The sequence below is a fragment of the Hirundo rustica genome, chromosome 13 (genome assembly GCF_015227805.2).
Source record: "Hirundo rustica isolate bHirRus1 chromosome 13, bHirRus1.pri.v3, whole genome shotgun sequence".
Taxonomy (NCBI): Eukaryota; Metazoa; Chordata; class Aves; order Passeriformes; family Hirundinidae; genus Hirundo; species Hirundo rustica.
In genome coordinates, this window is record NC_053462.1 from 6016864 (window position 1) to 6038253 (window position 21390).

General features: G+C 37.7%; 1 long non-coding RNA gene across 1 annotated transcript in view; it reads left to right on the forward strand.

The window, feature by feature from the left end:
- Nucleotides 1–4457: 4457 nt before the first annotated feature.
- LOC120758754 (uncharacterized) overlaps nt 4458–21390 on the forward strand; it is a 97056-nt gene continuing 80123 nt past the window's right edge. The window contains exon 1 of the long non-coding RNA XR_005702998.2: nt 4458–4521. This is a non-coding gene — a long non-coding RNA (uncharacterized LOC120758754). The remainder of the gene's footprint in view (nt 4522–21390) is intronic.

The window sequence follows — 21390 nt, forward strand, 5'->3', positions numbered from 1 at the left end:
TTTACTTCTTTCAGTGTGGCTCTACAGCCTCATCGTATTCTGCAGGAGATGTAAAGTCACTTTTTACCATATTAAGCATATTAATAATTATAGGAAATGAAAATCTGTCACTCATTTGAAAATGCCTCGAAGAATCTCGGTAAGTATTGTCAGTATTTTCATCTAGATAAATTTAGTATCATGGGACCTTTGATTTAAGCACATATATTTCAGTTGCATACCCACCTTTTGTGGCTCAGTGTCCTGCACAGTACAAATCTGCAGAGTAATATTTGAATGTGCTTTGAACAGAATACATCTCAAGCTCTGCCTGCTCTCTGGGTACAATCTTTTTTTTTTCCTTGCAGTTATCACCAGCAGCTGAGAAGGTGGGTAGGAATTTCATTCTAAGGCTTAGATCCTTTCGGTTTCAGAGTCTGTACTCATGCAGAGCACTTGTATGAGGTCACTTCGCTTACACTTGATGTAGATGGTTTTAGTCTGAGGAAGCAAGTTTCCTTGAGGCACTTGGAGCAAAGCTAAGAGAATTTTTAAATAAAACGTGATCCTTTCATTTCCATTTAAGTTAATGCCATTAAGAAAAACAATCCTTTCGACAACTGGAATTAAGGTTATTACACAGGAGAAGGAATGGAAATTGTGTTTCCGGACAGGGATTATGTTTCCTCTGCAACTTTCTGGTTTGGATTTCTATTAGCATATATTTTGTGGCTTTTCAGTTAGAAAATATTAGCTGCAACTGAGATTGAAGGTGCCTCATTTCTGAGACAGTCAAATGACAATTTCAGCTAATATCAATGTAAACACTATATTTTGGGGGTTTTGCTGTGGTTTTTTGTAACTATCTTCTTCTTGTTTTATTTTTCAATGTAAGTCAACACTTAAGCTATGCTTGAGAGGTAGCGTGAGTTTTCCTTACACAGTGCCTTTCATTTTTAAAACATTTCACTATGCTTTCCAAACATTGAAATTTGGAAACAGAAAATCTTTTAACAGTGCCTTGCCCATTTCATACCAAAGAAAGCTGACATGGAGTTCTATTGAACCAGTGGGAGAGCTTTGTTTCAGCACTGTCAAAGGGCTGTGGAAGCACTCAGTCTCCCAATGCCCTCCCTGTCAGTAATCCAGCACTTTTTGCTAGGGGAACGTTCTAATCAGCATTATGGGTCAGGCAGTTGATTTCTGTTTTCTCCTAACACAGTAATAATGAGAATATAACACTTTCCTTCCTCATACAAATCTGAAGTATAGAATGTTTTACCAGAGTGGGTAATAAGTTTTATTTGTCTGAATCAGATTTGTAACACTGCAATGTCACCATCCCTCAAAAAACCCAGAAAATAATCCATAATTTGCTTTCCTTTTCATGAGGTTTTCATAGGAACATTTTCCTTTTCTGTGTCTCACAAAACCAACCTCCCAACCACTGTGTTACAAGTGGTGAGAATGCTCTCTGAAAACTAAATGAAAAAATATTCTTTTTGAAGCAGTTCAGGGATAAGAACTTGCTGTGTTATGCATTACTTTGTGAGAACTTAACTTGGTTTCCAGACTGTACAAAATGAAACTCCTGCCATAAGCCCTGCACAGACCCCAGAGAAAGTTGCTGAAGACTTGAGGGCTGGGCCTTTGCATGCAAGTGTCTTTCCACACAGCAAATGATCCACAGAGCAACTTCTATAAATAGTGTAATTTCCAACTGCAGAGGTTTCTGTCCTTTCCTGTGGATTCCTTGCCAAATGTTTTCTCACTTCTGAAGTAGAGATGGTTCTGTAGCCAGCGTGCACTTAAATAGCCCTTGGAGAGATGTATTAGATTTTTGTTGGCTTTTGTTTGAACTTTTAAACTGTCAGATTAGTTTAGCAGCATCTGTAGAAAAGCACTGCCTCTTGGTATTGCTTGCTTTTTTCCATCGTCATAATAACATAGTAAAACCAGGCTGTGGCTGATATCTGTAGCATTTATAGCAAGGGTATTGCATTGCCATGCAGCATTTTCCTGAACAGTGTCGTCTTTACCTTAGAGTACAAGGGACTGTGGCTCAACAAAACTTTTTGAACAAAGGGATATAGTTTTGTTTACAGATTTCCCAGTGCAGGTTTTGGCACTTCTTGTGTGTGTAGGAGCTGTATTGAGAAAATGTTAATTTGTCTATCGGATGATTTTGGAAGTGAAATATAGTAATGGTTATAAATCAGAATGGAGAAAAGCTCCATTTAAGGGATTGTGTTTAACTGAATAATTGTGCTGTGACAACTTTCAAGTATTAAGTAGCTGAAATATTTATTTATAGATAAGGGATGCAAAGATACATCTGGTTTATCCAGAATCAAGTTTCATCAAGTACTTGATCCTGGCAAATATGTGTCTGTGTTGCCGTGGCATCTTTGCGCCTCTGGAGAATATTAGTGCAAGTTTCAATGTTCCCTTCTTCTCATAGGTAGTTTCTGCTTATTTCTTAACCGTGTTACTGCAATATTGCAAAATGTCTTAATATTGTGATCATACCACTAAATTCAGAAATCTTCTACAGACATCTTAAAATTAGAGTTATAAACTCATGCTTTGTGATGCATAGCATTTTTGTAATTTCATGGAGAATTTTGCTGAGATTACTCTTGAGGGGCTTGTTGCTTGTTAGTTCAAGATCTGTTTCCATTGCAGGTGGCTGTGGTAAAACAGCAAGAGAAAGTAGTGGGCCCTGAAGGTTGTCCAGGAAAAAAAAAAATCCTTTTTTTTTACAGTGCATATTCTGACATCATTTCAGACAACTACACAGTTTGGTAACACAATTCATGACGTGTCAGCAGATGGATGCATGCCAGTGTTTCAAGGAGTTAAAATGTTTTTTTTTTCTCTAGGTTGTTCTGGAGAATCCTAGTCCAGATTTTTTTTTTTTTTTTTTTTTTTTTTAAACAGGAATTTTTTTTTCCCAGATGTTTTTATTAGATTTTAAAAAGCAGCTGCTGTTGCTGGCAAGTATCTGAATGAACTCACAATGATATTCCTAAAGTACTATCTCAAACTAATTACTTATTCATTCCAACATGGTACCTACTGGTGATGACTACCACCAAACATAATGTCTACATTTTCGAACTGCTGTGAGTTGCAGCTGTGTTACTCTCTGGAGAGTCAAAAGTGTATAGTTGTGGTCTTTCTTTGTAAATGAAGAACAATAATTATAATAAACTTTGACACTGTGATTTCAATTGGGAAAAAAAAAAAAAAAAACACCAAAAAACCACAAAGTAATACCTTTAGGATTTTAAATGAGTAAAATACCTATTGTTCATTGTGTACCTTGCCAGGAAAGATTTGCAGATTTGATGCAAAGGGTTTAGCATTTGTAAATAATTTGTAATAAAATCTAATCCCTTATGTGCCATGGAAAGCAGAAAGAAATGCTAGTTGCAGTTAAAGCACTGATAGATTGATAGTTGCAATTATGCTTTATTAGCTAAGCATTGAATGCCAGCTTCTGGATAGGACTCAGGTTCCATTCTGGAACCCCCTGGCTCCATTGCAGGCTAACCCAATTGAACCCAGCTGAAATTGGTAGTCATTATTTCTTCTGAATTTTTAACTGTAAATCACTTCAGTGTGTGTTTTCTTGCATCAATCTATAGCCATTTAAACATAAACATTCCACTGGAGTTTTAGCTGGATAGAGAACTAGGGCAGAAAGTTGCCAGCAAAAAGATGATGTTCAGGTGCCTTGCTTCAAGCGAAGAAGGTTTAACTGAGGCTAAAAGCACAACATTTTCTTACAGCAGTGAAAAGAATCTGACATCGTAGCCAAGTATCACAGTAATGGCTGCAGGAACCAGGTAGTACTGTGAGAAAAGAACAAGGAAAAAGGAAAGTGTATTGTGAGAGGAGGACAAAAAAATCAGTGTGTGCCATTGTCTGGGAAGAGGAAGAGTGAGAAGCTTCCTTGCTCCCTTTATGCCTTCTCCTTTAGCTTTTATGTGTGTTTTAACCATTTAATCATTTAACCTGATTACTTCATCTAAACAGCATTAATATTTTGTCAAAAATATTACTGCTTTATGGAATATTTGGAAAAATTAGAACTCCTTCAAATCAGCATTTTATCCCAAAACCTTTGGTCTAGGTTCTGCTCTAGAAGCTCTCTGGATACATCAGTTGGAGGTTGAGGCTGTAAATGGCATCCTGGAGTTCTGTACTTCCATAAAAGACTAGGCTTTCATCTCAATACACTGTATAATGTTAGATTATTAGAAATTAAATGAATTCTTTGTAAATATTATGTTTGATACTTGGCAAAGTGGTATATGTAGAAGGGAATACAGGTGACCTCACCCCTGATAGGTAACAGCTGTGTTAATTACCTAATACAGCCTTACCCCTGATGAGTCACAGCTGTATCCAATAAAGTGTGAAAAAAAGGGAGTGGGTTAGCTCGTCAGAGGATCGTGAAGGAGGATCCTTGAGGAAGAGGAAATGAGAGGATTATGAAGAAGAGGGATCTTGAGGAGAGAGAATCACTGCTGTGAGGTCAGTCTGGGTCTGCAGTTACAGTCTAACTAGGTAAAAGCGTGTGTTCAGAGTCTGCAAGCTGATACCTGCAGTCATGGTGTAGCAGGAAATAGCCAGCAGAGGCTGCAAGGAAAACCTACAGTGGGAGCAGCCAGAGTCAGTGACTAGTTGGGTTCAGGATGGCTGAGCTGCAAAGAGGAATAAACCAGGACCCTTTTCATGCTGTCATAAACAAGAAGTCTGTGTCTTGGCTCATTTCTACCCTCTAGCAAGAGGGTTGATGCAACAGTATAAAAAAATTATGTAGAGACCCATGAAACATCACAAACTAAAGTGCAATTACCTCCTGTTTCTATAATGTTGTTTTTTGTGACACAAATATTTTTGACCGTCCAAATTGCGCGGTATTAGATTGTGTCAAACAGAGTAGAACTGGGTGTAGCGAACGAAAACCTCCTTAACAAAGACAGTAAGGAGTAAAAATAAATCCATTAAACAATTCTGTCTTCAATTCTGGTTGCCAGAGATATTTCTAGAGGCTGGTCAAGGCTTACAAACTGTAGCATTTCAGCAATGACTGCTCTAATTAATTTGAAAAATAAAAATAAGGATTCATGCTTATATATTCATTCATATATTTTAAACAAGGAAATCGGTTAATCTATTTTTTTTTTTTTAATAATCTGAATAACATTTGTTGAGTTCACCTCAGTCTGATATACTGTAGCATTTGGTTGTCCCTCTCCCCAGGTGTGACTTTAATAGAAAGCTTCAGTGCCTGCCCAGATAGAAGTGTTCACCCAGGACTGTTCAAGAGAGTCAACTCTAGGAGCTGCTGTGAGAGCTAAATTCACAGTGGTGTTAGCTGTGGAGTTTTATGCTTTTCTAGCACCTCAGCACAAACGTTTGCTTGGGAGGCTTTGTTTCTCCATGTGTTGGAGGTTTGAGCTTTATTCCTTTTGCTTTGTTTTACTCCAGTGTCTTGTGGTACAGGTGCTTTCTCTTCATCTTGACGAAGCATCACCCTCCTCTAGTGGTTGTGCCCCTCAGCTGGAAGAACTCATCCTTGCTGCAGCTGTTGTGGTTTAGTTTGTTCAGATGCTGTTTAATATCATGTGGCTCTTACAGAACATGACTTCTTCTCCAGGCTCGTGACTTTGCCCCTGCTCTCTTTTCTTGACTCTTAAAGTTCTGTTCCAAGTTTATAAAAAATGGGAGACTTGGTCTATTGGTTTTCTTGTTCTGGCATATAAATTGCTTAAATTGACCAGTTTGGTGTGGTAGCTGATCAAACTTGAATTTGTGAGCTGTGACTGTGTTCCTCAGATGCTAGAACTAATTATAAACTGATTCTACAACTGCTGCATTTGAACGGTATTCCTGTGCAAAAATTATAATGTTCAAAGCAAAAAAAAAAAACCATTGTATTTCATCAGTCATACCTGAGTATTTCTTATCTTAGATCTTTTTTACTTTGTGAGTTTAATTTTTGTGAAAAATTATCACAGCGCACTGTGCCAAATGTGACTTATTATCCACCAGCATTCTTGATTTCTGTGGGGCTCATAGGAGTTAAACCCAATATCTTATCCTTTAATTGCTTTGTTTTGTCTTTAGTGAGTTTGCTCTAATCCTTCAATCAGCTACAGCATTAAGCTCAGATGAGCCTTTGGGACTGAGCACTTCTGTGAATATTGACATATGCTCATAAGGAAGAACAGTTTGTCTCGTAGAATTCAGAAAATACATTAGTAAATGAACTCAAAGATTATAGTTGGGGAATACAGTATTTGTGTAAGAGGCTAAGGAAAGGAGTGAAACTTTGATCAGAAGTGCTGTTTATCCTAAATAGTCTACATTTTTAGAGGCTGAAGAGTTCCAGAAACTGGGTGCTAAAATGTGAGATTATTTTGAGCTGCATTGAATTTTATGTGATCTACGTGGATGGGGAAATCCTGATGTTGCATATGAAGCAATGATCCATGAGCTGACTTCTAACTCCTCAGGAGGTAATGTTTTATTTTTCTAGTAAGAGCAAAAATTTAGAAGAAAAAAGAAGTTTCCACAGCTGTCTTATTTTGTTTGAGAGGATCTGGAGTGCAGTTGCTTATCTATGTCCAGATTCTTCTCAGACTTGCCAGCAGCACAAGGGAAATTGATGAGTGGAGTCAGGGAAAAGCATCAATCAACTTTGTAATGTCTGTGCTAGGAAATCTAATTATCTGATTATGCTGGGACACCGTGAAAGCAGGGTAACAGGGAATGGCTGTGGGATTAGTGAGCTTTGTGGCAATTTCCCCGGAAAGCAAAGTTGAAAAGCATTATCATCAAGCTGAGTACTGTGTATGCCATCTTTTTCTTCTGCTTTTTTTCTTGCAGTAGGAATTGTGGATTAGTATAAAACAATTCCATTTCACATGTATATATATTCTGTGTTCAACTAGGTAGAAGCACCACTGCATTGCACATATAACAAAATCCAAACTGCTTCATAAAGGAAATGCATCTTTGTCCTGGTTTATATCCACAGGAAAGTCCTTAGGAGTGATACAATTTTGCACTTTACGTGGCTGAGTGTGGGCTGGGTAGAGGTGGCTCGCAGAGTCAAGTGAGTGGGTCAGGACGTGAGCTTGTGTTTGTGAGGGCTTGTAGGATATTTCCTAGTTCTAAAGCCTGGTGCAGTACAGATGCTGGGGAAAGAGCTGCTCTTTATAGCATTTCTCCTCAGCACTCAGAAGCAGCCACAAGAATCCTTTTTACCTTTATTACAATAGCTATTTCAGAGGTTCTGTTCCCCTGCAGGCAGCTGGTGAAGTGGCCCAGAAAATGGTGGGGAGGAGTGAACAAGTACAAAATGTGTGCACTGACTGATCAGTGATTCCAGGAACTTATTACAAAAGGAAGATTTTGTGTGGTTTTATGTTAGTTTTGAAGACTAGTTTATCACTTTTTCAAGTGTAAAAAGTATTCTGATTACTGTCAGTCATATCTGTGTGATCACAGCTCTAACTGTCGTTACTGAAGGAACAACATCCTGTCTTCGTATCTGCCAAGGAGATCAAATCATAACTTTTTCTAGGGTAAACAAAACATTTTGCAGAAAGAATTATCACCTACATCGTACTCTTTTTATTTTATCAGTAGGGTGATTATATTTTAACAGAAGCGAGATATTTTAAATACATCCTTCTATACTTGGCCAAGATTTAGAAGTTTGTTCTGACTTCTAGTTCAAAAGACTGGCTATTATTTGATTATGGAGAAGCCATAGTATCAGTTTGTTGGTGACAGAGCTGAGCTGGGCAGTATGTCTGCTGCAGGCTTTGAGGTCACTGTTTGGGGAATTCTTAATTGACCTGTTTTTTTCCACAGAAAGATTGTTTTATTTTATTAGCTTAAAAAAAGTTGTATGTGTTTTTGTGAAAGTGGATCCCATTCTTTGGAAAGTTTATTTTTTAGTAGGTTCCTGTATTTTTTATTCTTTTTCAGATGAATAATTTTTATTCTTTTTTAGATGAGACAGTGGCCTTGCCTGACAGGCAAAACCCTCCTGAGAATATAGTAAATTCAAAGTGCTATTCCTGGGTAGATGACAAAAAAAAAAAAAAAAAAGGTCTTAAAAATTTACAGCTTTTTTCATTTCCTCCCACCCCCCTTTTTTTTATGGGAACCTTTTAGAAATCTTGTGCATTTTTTCAGATAACATCAAGTTATATGTAAATTTCTCTCTACAAAAAATTTGAATTGGTTGATTTTTTAGCTTTTTTAGCAAAATTTTAGGTCTCTTCTGGTACCATTAATTGTGTCATTTGCAGGGGTGCATGTAAAAATATAACCTTTATTTCTTGACCCTTAACCTGGATTATAGTAAGTCAAAAACAAGTGCCAGTGTCTCTTCAGCTGTTGGACTTGACTGTCTGAATTTGATTACCATCGTCATTGATTCCACAATGAGAGTCCTTCAGAGGTCATGTTGGAAAACTTTGGGAGGGCAAAGCAGACAATGTATTTTTTCAGAGATGGAATTGCAATTAATAGTGTGCTTTTGGGCTTTATTACTTTTGACTAGTTTTAAATGTAGAAGATGAAACACACTGTTCAGTATATGTTGAGCAGAATCATTTGAAAAAAGATTCAAACCTTTTTGAGGCTTCTGCTGACAGTATTTTGGGAGTTATTCATGTGTGGAATCATAATTCAGTTTTTCTTTCTGTTGTAGTAGTGTTGAAAGTGATGAATGATTGATAGATACTGAACCATAGAAGAATCCACAATCTTCAGCTGATTATTGTGTTAGAATGCAATTTAAATTGAATCTTACTCATCTTCAGTTGAGAATTTTCCTCTTTTCCTCTTACAGGATGCAGTAGTTACTGTTCATGTTCCTATCTTTAGAAAGGAAATCAAAGGAAATCAATCAGTTTTTAGGGGCAATGATGCTGAATTGAATAGTTTGGTGCATCTGTTCTGGTTGATACAATTATTTTATAGTGTATCAGGTCTAATAGAGTTCTTGGTGTTTGCAGCCTTTGTGTGTTTTCTCTTAGTAACTTGAAGGACTGAATTGTTATTGCAGTCTAGGGAGGTGATTTCCACCCTGCATTAGTTCTGCTGATGCTCAGCCTAGGTGTACATAGAAGCTGTGGCTGGTTTTGTGCTTTACCCTTGTACTCTGCTTCTCTGTGTTGTCTGGAATCATTAAATATGAAGGTGTGATTAGATAATATCCTTGCACTTCCCTAGCCTTTGCAAGGCTGATTGCGCATACAGTAGGAAGATTTTTAAAAAGAGAAACATACAGTGTCCTTCTTGTCTGAAAAAATACTCTGATGGGAAAGATATTACTTTTATTTTGATTGGGTTAGAAGGCAGCTACATTAGAAATATTAAAAGAAATCAAAATTTGATGTAGACTGGATTGACAGCAGACTCCAATGGCACATACACACTTGACTTCAATTCAGAGCACATTGCAAACACTGCTTGGGAAATTTTACAGTTTGAAATCATTTAATCTTAGCTGTGTACTGAAGCTATCAACAGTTGATGAAATCTGCTATACTCAAATTCAGGCACGTAAGAATTTAATCTGAGGTGCAGAACATTTTTGTGTTTAGGACTGCTGAGCATAGATACTTTTGGAAACTGCCTCACAGCTGTAAACTGTGTGTGGTAGGGGAAAGGAGAGGAGGGATTCACTAAAGATGGTGTGCCAATGATAATCTTCAGTCACTTTTCCAAGTTGAGAAAAGGTGGAGTTTGCTGATGGTACCAGATGCCACCTTGTCCTACCATGCATTCCAGGTGGGTTTCACTTCTCTGGAGGGTGATTCGCGTTCATCCAATAATCTGAGCTTCTGTGAGTAAAATAAAGAGTTAGGTGCCATATAGATCTTGGGGAAGGTGTTAGCCTGTATTGCAAGGATCTAAACAAGCTGGGATTCTGTATGCTCCTTTGATAAATTTCCTCTTTTTTCTGTTCAGTCAGGTTGTCTGCAATGTGCAAAGACTAAATATATTTATCATGGCTTGTGTTGTATTTTTAATGAATTATAGATGACAGGAATTGTGTTTGTACGGTTCTGTCTTATTTGCTATACTTTATTGTCTCATATTTTGCCATGAAATCATGTTTGAAGAAAATCTGTTATGATTTAAGAAGATAAACAAAAGCTTGAGAGGTCAAAAAAGCATTTATAGCGGCAAACTCATTTACCTAAAAGTCCTTGTGACATACAAAAAACCAGTATAAAAATAAATATTATAGTCTCTCCAACAGAAATTAAGGGAAAGCAGCAGATGTCCTGTATGAATGTAAAATTTCCAAGAATGTCTATGCTGAAAGGAAAACCAAATAACCTAAATGCTAAAGCACTATAAGCTTTATATCTCAGGTTTAATGTATATGGCATTAAATTAACCATTTAAGTTTATATATTTCTGTACTGTTTAAAATTCTTAGTTCAGAGAAATCCTGGCCTAAACTTCCCTAGTGTTTGTACCAGGCGTGGTTGGATGCTCTGTGCAGGGTTTAGTGAGAGGCCCCAGTGAGTCTTGGGCGGAGGACACAGCAGGCTGGGCTGGTTTTTGCTGTGCTGCACAGGGGCTCTTTACCTTGCTGCAGACACCTGTTAGATCAGAGCCCTTCTGCTCGTGTTAGTTACACCTCCAGCTGCATTGAGATAACACAGCCTGTCTGCTGCAGAACTTCTTGTTTCCTGTCTAGTGCACATCTTTGTCAGCCAATTTAGGTGGGTTTTTCTTTCTCCCTTTTGCCTGGAAGTCTGTTACAGGAGTCCTCATAATTCAAACCCAAGCAATCAAAGTGGAATGCTAAAAGTAAAGAGCTTGGGTGTGAAAGGATGACCGGTTATTTGGTCTCATGAATGAGGCAGTCTTCCAAGGACAACCTTGTGTTAATCTGCATATTACAGGGCATAAGCTATCTGAAAGAAGCCAATCTGAGAGTCATTTCACATGACAGTGTTTTTCTTTTAAATGATAAAACACAAGCAGGCCTTACAGTTTGAAGTGGCATCTCTGAAGGTATAAGGACGCAGCAGTCAGTTTTGCAAAGAAACTGAAGCTGGAACATAAGCTTTGTTGCTTTAGCAATTACAGAAACACACACTTGAATTTTTTTTTTTTTTTAAGTGTGTAAGTAGGAAACATAGTCACTTCATTTTTGTTAATTTGGGATTTTTTGTCTCCTGGCTCCTAAGATTTGCATGTCAGAGTAGCAGTCTTGCATTTGGGAAGTATAAGACTAGAATACTAAGCACTCGATCTCCAGAGCTGGGAGAGTAAATTAGGTGACTGTTCCCTCTTCTGTAGGAGGTGGTGATTGGAAAACATTACATTGGATATTCAGTACTAAATTTAATGAAGATTTACATAAGTCTTGGATCATGCCATATTTGTTCAGATAAGAGCACAATAGCTTCTCAAACCTCCTGGGGAGAACATTTCTGAAGGTGCTGCAGGTGATTTCCATCATCAGGAGTCTACCCCAGTAGAAAAAACTGCCCTTTCAATTGTAGAGATTAATGGTGCAAATTGAGTCCTTTATATTAGTCCAAAAGAAAAATATGCTGTTGGGTTTTTAATTCTTTTCAGACTTGTGGGCAGGTCTATACCAGTAATTAGCTTCAACCTTTATCCGTGAACAGAAAATAATATCAGAATTTCGTCAGCTAGATTTCTCAACTAGAATAAATCAAACCAATTCTAATTAAAGCAGCTGATTTAATGTAGCAGCTGTATAGAGTCAAATTCACCTGTGGAGTGCAGGTGAAGTCCCAAACGCTGACAGGAATGTTTTGAAATAAGACAGGTTCTAGCAGGAAATGGCACAAGTCCTAAACTGTGGGTGAACCATGATTCTGTTTTCAAAAGCAGTGTTCAAGATAGCTGAAGATTAGCAACCTTCTAGGCCCTCAGTCCAAAGGATCCTTTCAGAACTGAAATGAAGTTTTAGTTACTCTTTAAAATTATGTGGTAGTAGATAAAATAAATGCTATTATGTCTCAGTCATGTGTAAAAATTAGTGACTTCTCTCATCTCTACCGCAGTATTTATATGGAGTGTGTAAAATGGTCCTTTTTTAATTAAGTAAACCTTAGGTTTCTTTGAGGTTTTTGAATTATGAGCTTTACTCTGATCAACAGACAATGTTATTTTGGTATATGACAACTTTAGAGCAATGCTTTTCAGGTTTGCCATCTTTTGCTACTTGCTTTTCTTCTAGTTCGTAGAATCAGGTGTATGGAGATACTTGGTCATGTTTTTTCTGATTCCTTGCACTTCAGGATCCTGGTGTATGTCTGAAGTTCCTTGCAAGTTTATGATATCTTCATATTGTCATTTTAAAGATTATTGGAGCCTGTATGTTAACATGAAAACCATGCACAAGACAATGCTCAATACTTGGCCATGTCTCAGGACAAGAGAGGGTGTGAATTTAGAGAGGCACCTTTATTCATGTGAATCGCTGTAGGTCAGTCATGAAAATTTCTTTAGTTTTAGTGCAAATTCTTAAAGTGGATGACTGTTAATGAAACAAATTTAACATCTGGTGAAAGTTCTGTTAGTTATGACATGATTTGGAATTGTGCAGTTTCTTCTCAGACAGCAAGATAAATGCTACAGCTGTTGTAAAAGCATGAGCCAAGATTCAAGAGAGACTTTTCCCTTAACTTATTTCTGCTCTCCACTGTGGCTTAAAAATTGTTGTCTTGAAGCCAGTTATCTAAATCAATAATGTGCATGACTGCGTTGGCCAGGGTGGCTTCTTCTATTTTTGATTTTTTTTTTTTTTTTCCATTTAGAAGGTCTATTGGAAGTAAAGAGACTGAGAAGCCATTAAGGGTCTTTCCAAGTTAGGTTTAAATAATTTTAAATGTTGCTGTCTCCTGTGTGTAATCCCTCGGTGAGCAAGTAATGATGGATGCTACTTAATGACTCTACAGAATGTGTCTAAAATAGAAAGATCTTTCACATTCAGAAAATAGAAATTATATAAGATGGATAATTCATGTGTTTCAGATATAATGTATGCCCTTCTTGCTAGCAAGCATAAATTGTAATGGAAAATATGCATTAGCTTCCTTCAGTGAACATTATTTTTCTGTGTGTGATGCATCTTTCTAAACTGGTTTGCACCTTACTCAGCATCTTCAGTGCCACAGAGCAAAGAAGTCCTTTTTAATTCTGAAGGCAGATACTCTATCAATTCAGCATCAGGGTGAATCATTAGCTCTCCTTTGGCACTCTGTTTTCTGTTGGAGTATTTATCTACATGTATTGGAGAATTCCAAAAAGAAATAGCTTCAGTGTCATATTCTTTTGCCCATGTTGAATCAACCATGAGCATAAAAGGAAAATATTTCATATTGGCTGCAATGTAGGATTATTTTCTCATCAAGAACCTGAGTAGCAGTTATATGGCTTGAAATTGAAATTAATTAATTTCTGTTGAAGGCACCTATTAATTCTTACTATTATTATAAATACTTGGGGAACTTGATCCAATGAAACAGAAAATCAGATGATCAATGGCATGATAAAATAATGACTTCACGTTGTTATTATTACAAATTCAAGCTGTGCATTTCACAGTTCTTTAGAACAGTGATTAATTAGATAACTTTGACTTCCATCAAAGCATTTACAAATATTACCAAGCATGTGATTCTAATTTTTCATTCTAGACCTTGGAAGCATTTTATCTATGACCTTCCTAATCTTGGGTTTTGGACTTTTTTCTGTCTTTGCCCAAGCTGCTTCTCACACTCTGTTAAAATAGTCCTGGTTTTTAGGAGGATTGCTGTGCTGAGCCAGTTTTGATGGTGGCAGGCAGTACAGAGTCTTGGGAAATATCTTCACCTGGCTCCATTTTATTTTATTTATAATGTGGAACAGAGATCATGTCCTCTTACAAGATTGTGAAAAACACTCTAGTAGCATTTGCAGTCTTCTTAAAAAGAATAAAATATAAATGAATTATGGAGTTGTTCCACAGTGGTGAGGCTGAGCCAAGGTCAAGATAGGTAACAGGGTCCACAGGTGTGGATCAATGGCGTTCACAGCCAGGCACAGGCATGGCAGAGCTGGAGACAGGGATAACAGTGAGAGCTCAGGCAGGGATAAAGGCTCAAGCTGAAATGGACCCCCCGGCTCCATCTACAAGGGCTGTCTGGGGAGCCTCCTAGTGAGGCTGGGCAGTGCTCTTCAGGCTGTTAGAGCATTCACAGCCCTGATATTGGCTCATATCCATCTGTGGTTTTAAAGATAAGATGCTTTTCCAGGAGGAAAAAGGGAAAATAATATCCTGAGGAACAGGCAGCAATTGGCAATGTTATATGAAACCTTTATGTAATTAAAACATGTCAAAGGCAATAATTAAGAGTAGTGGTCACAGGCAAGAGTTCTGCAATACAAGCAGCAGCTGCCAGAGGGGAAAGGCACTGGATGGCACTAAGTCAGCTTGTGGCCACAAGTTTGCCAAAGATGACTGGAGAGCCTCAGTAGATTACAGACACTGTTGAAGAAGATTTTTCTTATCCCCTGACGGCTGGCCATAAATAGACCAGTGTAAAAATTCAAGTCTGTTTCCTCATGAAGTGGAAAAAGGATTCTAGCTGCAGGGCCTGCTTACTTTTCTGGTGGGTTATAATGAGGAAGAAAAGTTGCAGACAAATCAGCCTTTGATCTTCTGCTGTCACTATTTTGGTCTTCACATTGAGGAAAACCTTGTACAAAAACTGTGTCCAGTTGTTCTATTTGATGATCTTTACACAAATCTCAGGTCAAATGTGACAGGGATGGCAGTAAGCAGAGGGATGGAGGGCTGACAGAAGGTTTCAGTGCAGTGGTAACAGGATAGGAAAAGGCTGTTACAAAGCAGAGTGCTGCAGAAGCTCCAGGCAGGTGCAAGAGAGATATCTTTATTGCAAAAACCAGGCCTTTTTAAGCAGTTAGGCCTTTGTCAGTTACATTCCATTTAAGCTCAACAAATGTAATTCAACCAACCATCATAAACCATGATGTGAACACGTAATGGTTATAAAACTTGCTTCTCTATCTCTAATTCAGCTGTGGCACCTTTCCATAGTCCTTTTCTACTTAGTCAAAGTGACAGGCCTGAGCCATCATTTTACAAGGATAACAAGGCCCTTATTTAGTGAGGGTTTTCCTATATGCAATAGTCTGTCAGTAGGAGGTCCAGGCCATTTACAGAAACAAGATAGGCCCATTTTCCCATAGAATCATTAGAATTGTTTCTGATTTTGGATAAATTATTAATATTGAAGTTTCAATGCAAACCTAAGTGATTAAAATACACAAAACAAAATTGCAAGCAAACAGGTCAAATTTCTGATGCAAACTGCGTGTTTTCCAGTGGGAAATCCAGCCTTGTCACTTCTCAGTGATGTTTGACTCTATCATGTCTGGCAGTACAGGCAGCCTTAGAAGAATACGCTTTTCTTTCTCAGCAGTGATTATGACAATTTACAAATGCTGTTCCCTTTCCCAGCTTAAGGTGTTTTGTACTTACTTAGTTCCACAGAATAGTTGAATGGAGTAATATAAAAAGATGAGGGCATAATTTCCCAGTTATTAAATATATTCCACTGATAGATAAGAGATATGATGTATGACAGGCCTCTGGTGATAACTTTTTATTTTCAGGGAGCTTGCTTCCTACAGCTCTCCCAAATGAACATGATAATGAAGCTGCAAAGGTATCTTGTAGGCACTGATGAATCAGGGTTTATGCTCCGTAATTTGGAATACTTACTGATTAGCTACTGAGTTGCTTAACTGAACTTGTTACCCTGAAGGTTTTTGCATTAATTTTCCTGTGTTGCTCCTCTTACAGTTAACTCTGATTAGATCAGTTAACTTTTTTTTTTTTTTCTCCAATAAAAGTCATCTTTTTCCTCTAGCAAAGTGAGATTAAGTTACATTAGAAGAGAATAGGGCCTTATTTTGTTTTCCTGCTCTATGTTGGGTTTCAATGTCTACTCCCTTCCGGGAGAAAAGCAGCTTGCAGTTGTTTGCTTCAATCAATAAACTCCTGCTAATTTAATGAGGAACATGGTGTGTTAGCAATATTTTTGAGTTTATCAGAAGTGTACAGCACTTCAGTAGGGAAATGTACTGGAATTTATAATGCTTTTACCATTTTGAGATAATGCAATAACCTATGTGTGACGGTATGTCTTCTGTGTTAATAGTCATCAACGGGAACTTTTAATGTTTCAGGATAAAGACTGATGGGCGTTTATGATACAGTACCACTAAAGAAGGCAGTTCCTTTCTCATATAAATGTACACTTCCTTATATGGGGGCTCATTTATCGTATACTTTTTAGAAGCAAGGCTCATTTTAGGGAATTTTTCAAGTACTGTAAAAGAGCATAAATGTTGTGTAAATTTTGGTGTTACAGAGCTCCTTTTGTTGCTACAGAATTATTTTGCTGCCATAAAAATGTTGTGACTCTTGGAAAATTATTTGTTTCAATGATAGCAACAGTAAGAACTGATGCCTTTGCGGTCTGAACATTGACTTTGAAATATAAAGTCTTTCTGGAGCTTTGGATTGAAGTCACAGAAGGGATGATTCAAACCTCTATCTCTTGGCTGCTAAACTAAGGAGGGGTTGCATTCTCTTGTGACAGATGTGTTGGCTGAGACCTTGCAAAGTCAAGTGCCATCTGCTCTGTTTTGGACATCAGCAGTATTTGTCACAATGTGGAAGTATTCATTGGCCTCGCTCTTTCCACTCACCTAAATGGCTTCATCTTCATAGAATACCTTTCCAGTTTGTCTGTCTAGATTCCAATAACATGGACCTTATATGGATCAAGTGAATTTCTTCCTCTAATGAAAGAAACATCCAGTGTGAGAAGGAGCTCTCCAAATGTTGAAGAAATAGTTGCAAAGTCCATTGTAGCAATAACAGAAAATGGTAGGTAACAAAAGCTAAAGGCGGGGAGAAAAGGACACAGCGGCAGTTGCTTTCTCAATTCCTAACTTTACTAATAGTAAAATACAGTAGCTGATGTTTTGGTATCACACAAGAAAAATTTCTTGACATCTCAGGTTCATTACCTGTGTGTGCTTATTTACAAGCTTGTCTTGCGCTATTTCGGGATATTTTTGGCAGAGCTGGCCTTGAAAAGTGAATGCAAATTATTAAATAAAAGGTGGTGGGGGTATTAACAGAGGTGATACTGTGGATTGTCCAAAGTTAGACAATTTTATAATGTAAACAGAGAAATAACCCCCTTTAACACCTAGTACAAATCTACCTACAGGAGATTTAATAGTTTAGTAGTAGTTTAATATCCAGTATAAATCTATATAGGTTGACATTATACTCTGAAAGATTTGTGTAAAGTTTGTCTTTGAATTACACGGGAAGTAATTTGATTTCCGAAAGATGAGATTAGTCCAAGGAAAGTGTAAAATAGATTAAGACTGCAGAAGATGTTGAAAGCAAGAAAAATCCTCAGTCATAAAAGAATTCTCATTAACTAAAAGTATAAATGAGTGGAGAATTGTTTCCTTTTCTTTTGCAATTACCAACAGCTGTTGGTAATCTTCTAAAAATCACTATAGCTAAGAGCAGTCACTGCAGTAATAATAGATTCCTCCTTTGGTATAACGGAATGCTCCTAGGAAATTATTTTAGAATGCCTAGTATACCTATAACTTGGAGCAATCCATTTTTGCTGCTCATAGAGACTAAATCTAGCAGCCTGTTAGACTTAGAATCACAACTTATAATGTGGGGATTCTGACATGTGCTGATAGCAGTACAAATATTTTCTGGTTATTTCTGTACTTGTCACTGCTACATTTTGTTTTTCTGGATTTACACAGCTCTGGTCTGTCAAAAGTTGACAGACTTGTGTGTGTTTTTGCAGAAGCTTTAGATTGCTAATACTTTGGATTTTTGTTGCAGGTTCTGCACCATTTAAGATACTGCTCTCTTTCTGGAACAGCAATTAAATTGTTGAATGGAATTAGAATAGAATTCTATTGGAATAGAACTTCAAAAAAAGCAAATGCTGCCAAATGACAAAGTCTTTTTTTAATAGTCTTTCATTGTATATTGCCCCTCTACCTCCAGCATAGCATTAGAAAAGGTCACATACCATCAGCCAGACAAGAAATCACTGTGCAAATGTGCCTGTAAATGTCAAAGACTGTAAAAATAACTACAAGGGACTTCAATTTAGTCTTATGTCCATACACTGTGTCTTGATGTGTCAGACCTACTGCACATTGACAGCTGGCTACAGAGGACCCTTCAAACTGTGGCCTGAGGCTTCAGCTCTTTGGGCCTGGCCTGTGTTCAAAAATAACACTGGTTATTGGTTTTATCAGAGTTGACTATGGGTTGGGCTGCGCTGGAGCCTCTAATCACAGATCAGCCAGTCTTCACTCAGTAGGCTGTTGGAACAAAGCTTCAGTGTGGCAGGTTGTAAGCTTCACCCATGGCCTGCCAAACGTGAAATGGATTCACAAATTACCAAATTGCTGTCTCCTGTGGTAAGCAGTTTTGTAAGCCTTGGGTGACGTTGGGGGATTTTTTAATTATAAAGTTAGGAATTAAGAAAGCCACTGCCACTGTGTCCTTTTCTCCCCCTTTAGCTTTTGTTACCTACCATTTTCTGTTAGTGCTACAATGGACTTCGCAAGTTTAAAACTTTAAAACCTTGAAATGCCCTGTCTTGTTCCAATCAACTTGAAAGTGATTGATAGTAGTTGAAAGATAAGGGATAAACTAATCAAATCACTCTCTTTCCTGCTTTTCTTACCATCATGCAGATTATCACGGGTTTTGGAAACTGTCACAAAAACAGTTAAGTACAGTTTGCTGGTTAGCCTGAGATGTGTGTGGGCTGGGGCTAAAGGGGTTTCAGCACTGTTTGCAGCTCCCGTAAAGTCAAGGAAGAAGGGCTCATATGACTGCATGGGGAACAGGAGCTCAACACTAGACAGAACGGCCTTCTCAGTGAAACCCTTCCTTGGATTTAGGGTTCCTCAATGCTCAGATTTCATGAGACCTGTGGGGAAAGTCACTAAAGGTTGTGTGATAAGTGCTTAGGATTTCCTTCCCAAAGCTCTTTTTCTAAATGCCTTGTCATTCCACAGAGGAGATGAGGTTTTATTTTCTGGCTCTGCACATTCTTTTAATTTCTTGAGGCAAGTTATCCACCTTGCTTCCTATTGTAGGTGTATACTTTGCTTGATCTTTCCAAGCTTGAAAATCTAATAAAGCAGGTTAAGCTAGTTTTATGTATTGAAACAGTGCCTTTGCTGTGGAACATTCTGTTGCCATAAGTGAAGTAATTTCACTAGAAACCCCTCAAACGTGTAGTCTGATTCTCTTTATTGAACCATTTAAATTTCAGAAATAAGTAACTTCAAAATTATTGGCACAATTATGTAATATTGCAATAACAGGTTCCAGGTGTAGTTGTAATTTCTTAGTTGTGGGTTTAAATTCCTTCTGTCGGTTTGATTCACTGATCTGTTATCTTGTGAGGTTTATGTTACAACAGAGTAATGAAAACTCCAACCCTTCAGCACTCTGAACAGGACAGGAAGACAAGCTCTGAGAAAGAAATGCAAGTTCCCCAGACTGTTTTGTGGTAATGGCATGAAGATAAAGCTGTTAAAATAGCCATGTACATTTGTGGCTAAATGTCACTTCAGAAACTGATGCCCCTAGATGGTGCTCTAACTCAGAGCCTGGTTTCCTAGGAAGGCATTTTCCTGATCAATTCTGCTTTGCCCAGATGATGCATGAGGTGCGCAACGAAGTTAGTGTAAGCTGTATTGATTGAAGAGACAAGAATTAAGCATAGAAAGTTTTATGTAACATCACTGATGGCGAGGTCTTTTTAACACTACGAAATGATTGAGCTGTACATTTATGAGGGTTTCAGGGTGGGTATTTTTATAAATATGCAGTTTGTGCCCTTCCAGGAAAGAGGATTATAAGGCTCTGTCAGCCACACCTGTATATACATGTGATGATTTTGTGCTTGTATCATACCTTGGATAAATAAGAATTGTTTACATTCATTTAGTACAAAAGTAGACTTAATTTTCAAATAACACTGAATTTTGCAAAAATAATGCATAGTATTTTAACAGTGTCATCATTTTAATGTTAGGCAGGTGAATATTGCAATATCAGTCAGTCCCAAGGGAAGCAGTGAATATAAGCCTTGTATTCTCTGAAGCTGGAAATTTGGTGAGATGTGGTCCTGTTATATTTCCTTCATGTGAACTGATATTTTACTAGATAATACCCCTTCTGCTTGTTTTGCCTAAATTCCATAGGAATAATTATAGTAAAGTTATTTTTTTCTGTGCAATGCTCTATAGAAGCTCTGCAAGCTGAGCATGCCAGGCACACTGCTCTAAGCTGGGCCAAGTTTATCTAGCACAGGCCGTGTCCCTGGAGATTGACTCTCTGTGAATGCTCTCTTCCTTTAAAACAGCACCCTGGGATTTCACTGCTGCTTGTCCTGTTTGTCCAAGGGTGCCTAGTAGAACTGTTGCCGTGGAAGTGGTTTTTCTCTTTCTTCGTGAATGAAATTCTGAGGGCAATTAGGTTTTGGTGGTTTTTTTGATAGTGGGAGTAGATAGGCAAATAAGCACAAATATGGTGTGTGAGGGAATATGTTGATGCTTTGTCTTTCTCCAAAATGTAATTGGAGTTTGACAAACCATAGAAAACCTGCAACAAGAGTGAGTTTAGACCTACTACTGCTATTAGTTTCAGTATAATAGAATTAAACTGAAAATAGAGTGTATTTGTGTGTCTTTAAATCAGTCATTATCGTTTGGTATACTGATGAAAGTGGGCTGGGGCAAACTGGTATTAGTTGATGTAAATCCAAATTAATGTAATAACCTTCCCCTTCTGGATGAGTCAACAGAATTAACAAATGGTGTAATCTCATTTATTCTTCTGTGGTTCATATAAGTAGTTCATAAATAGCAAAAGCAAATGGTATGTCAGGACTACCTCTGATATAAGAAGGAAGAGATAAGTGTGCTTTATTCTCCTCTACAAATCTTCTAGTTTGGAGTGTGTCCTATCTTTCAGAAAAGACCTTATAGCCTCATAAGGCTGTTTGAGACCCTGTTATGGATCACTTATTCTTTGAAGAGAAACATTTAGGAGGGTATTTGCCTTGCTCCAGCCCACAAATGGCAGAATAAGTGTAAGGGAGAGAGGTTTGAAAGCCAAGGGGTCTCTTGACTCTTAATTTCCATTAGGAGTAAGTGAGAAGCTGGAGCCTGCTCCATGAAGAGACCTGTGTATTCAAGTGCTACTTAGCCACCTAACTCAGGGAG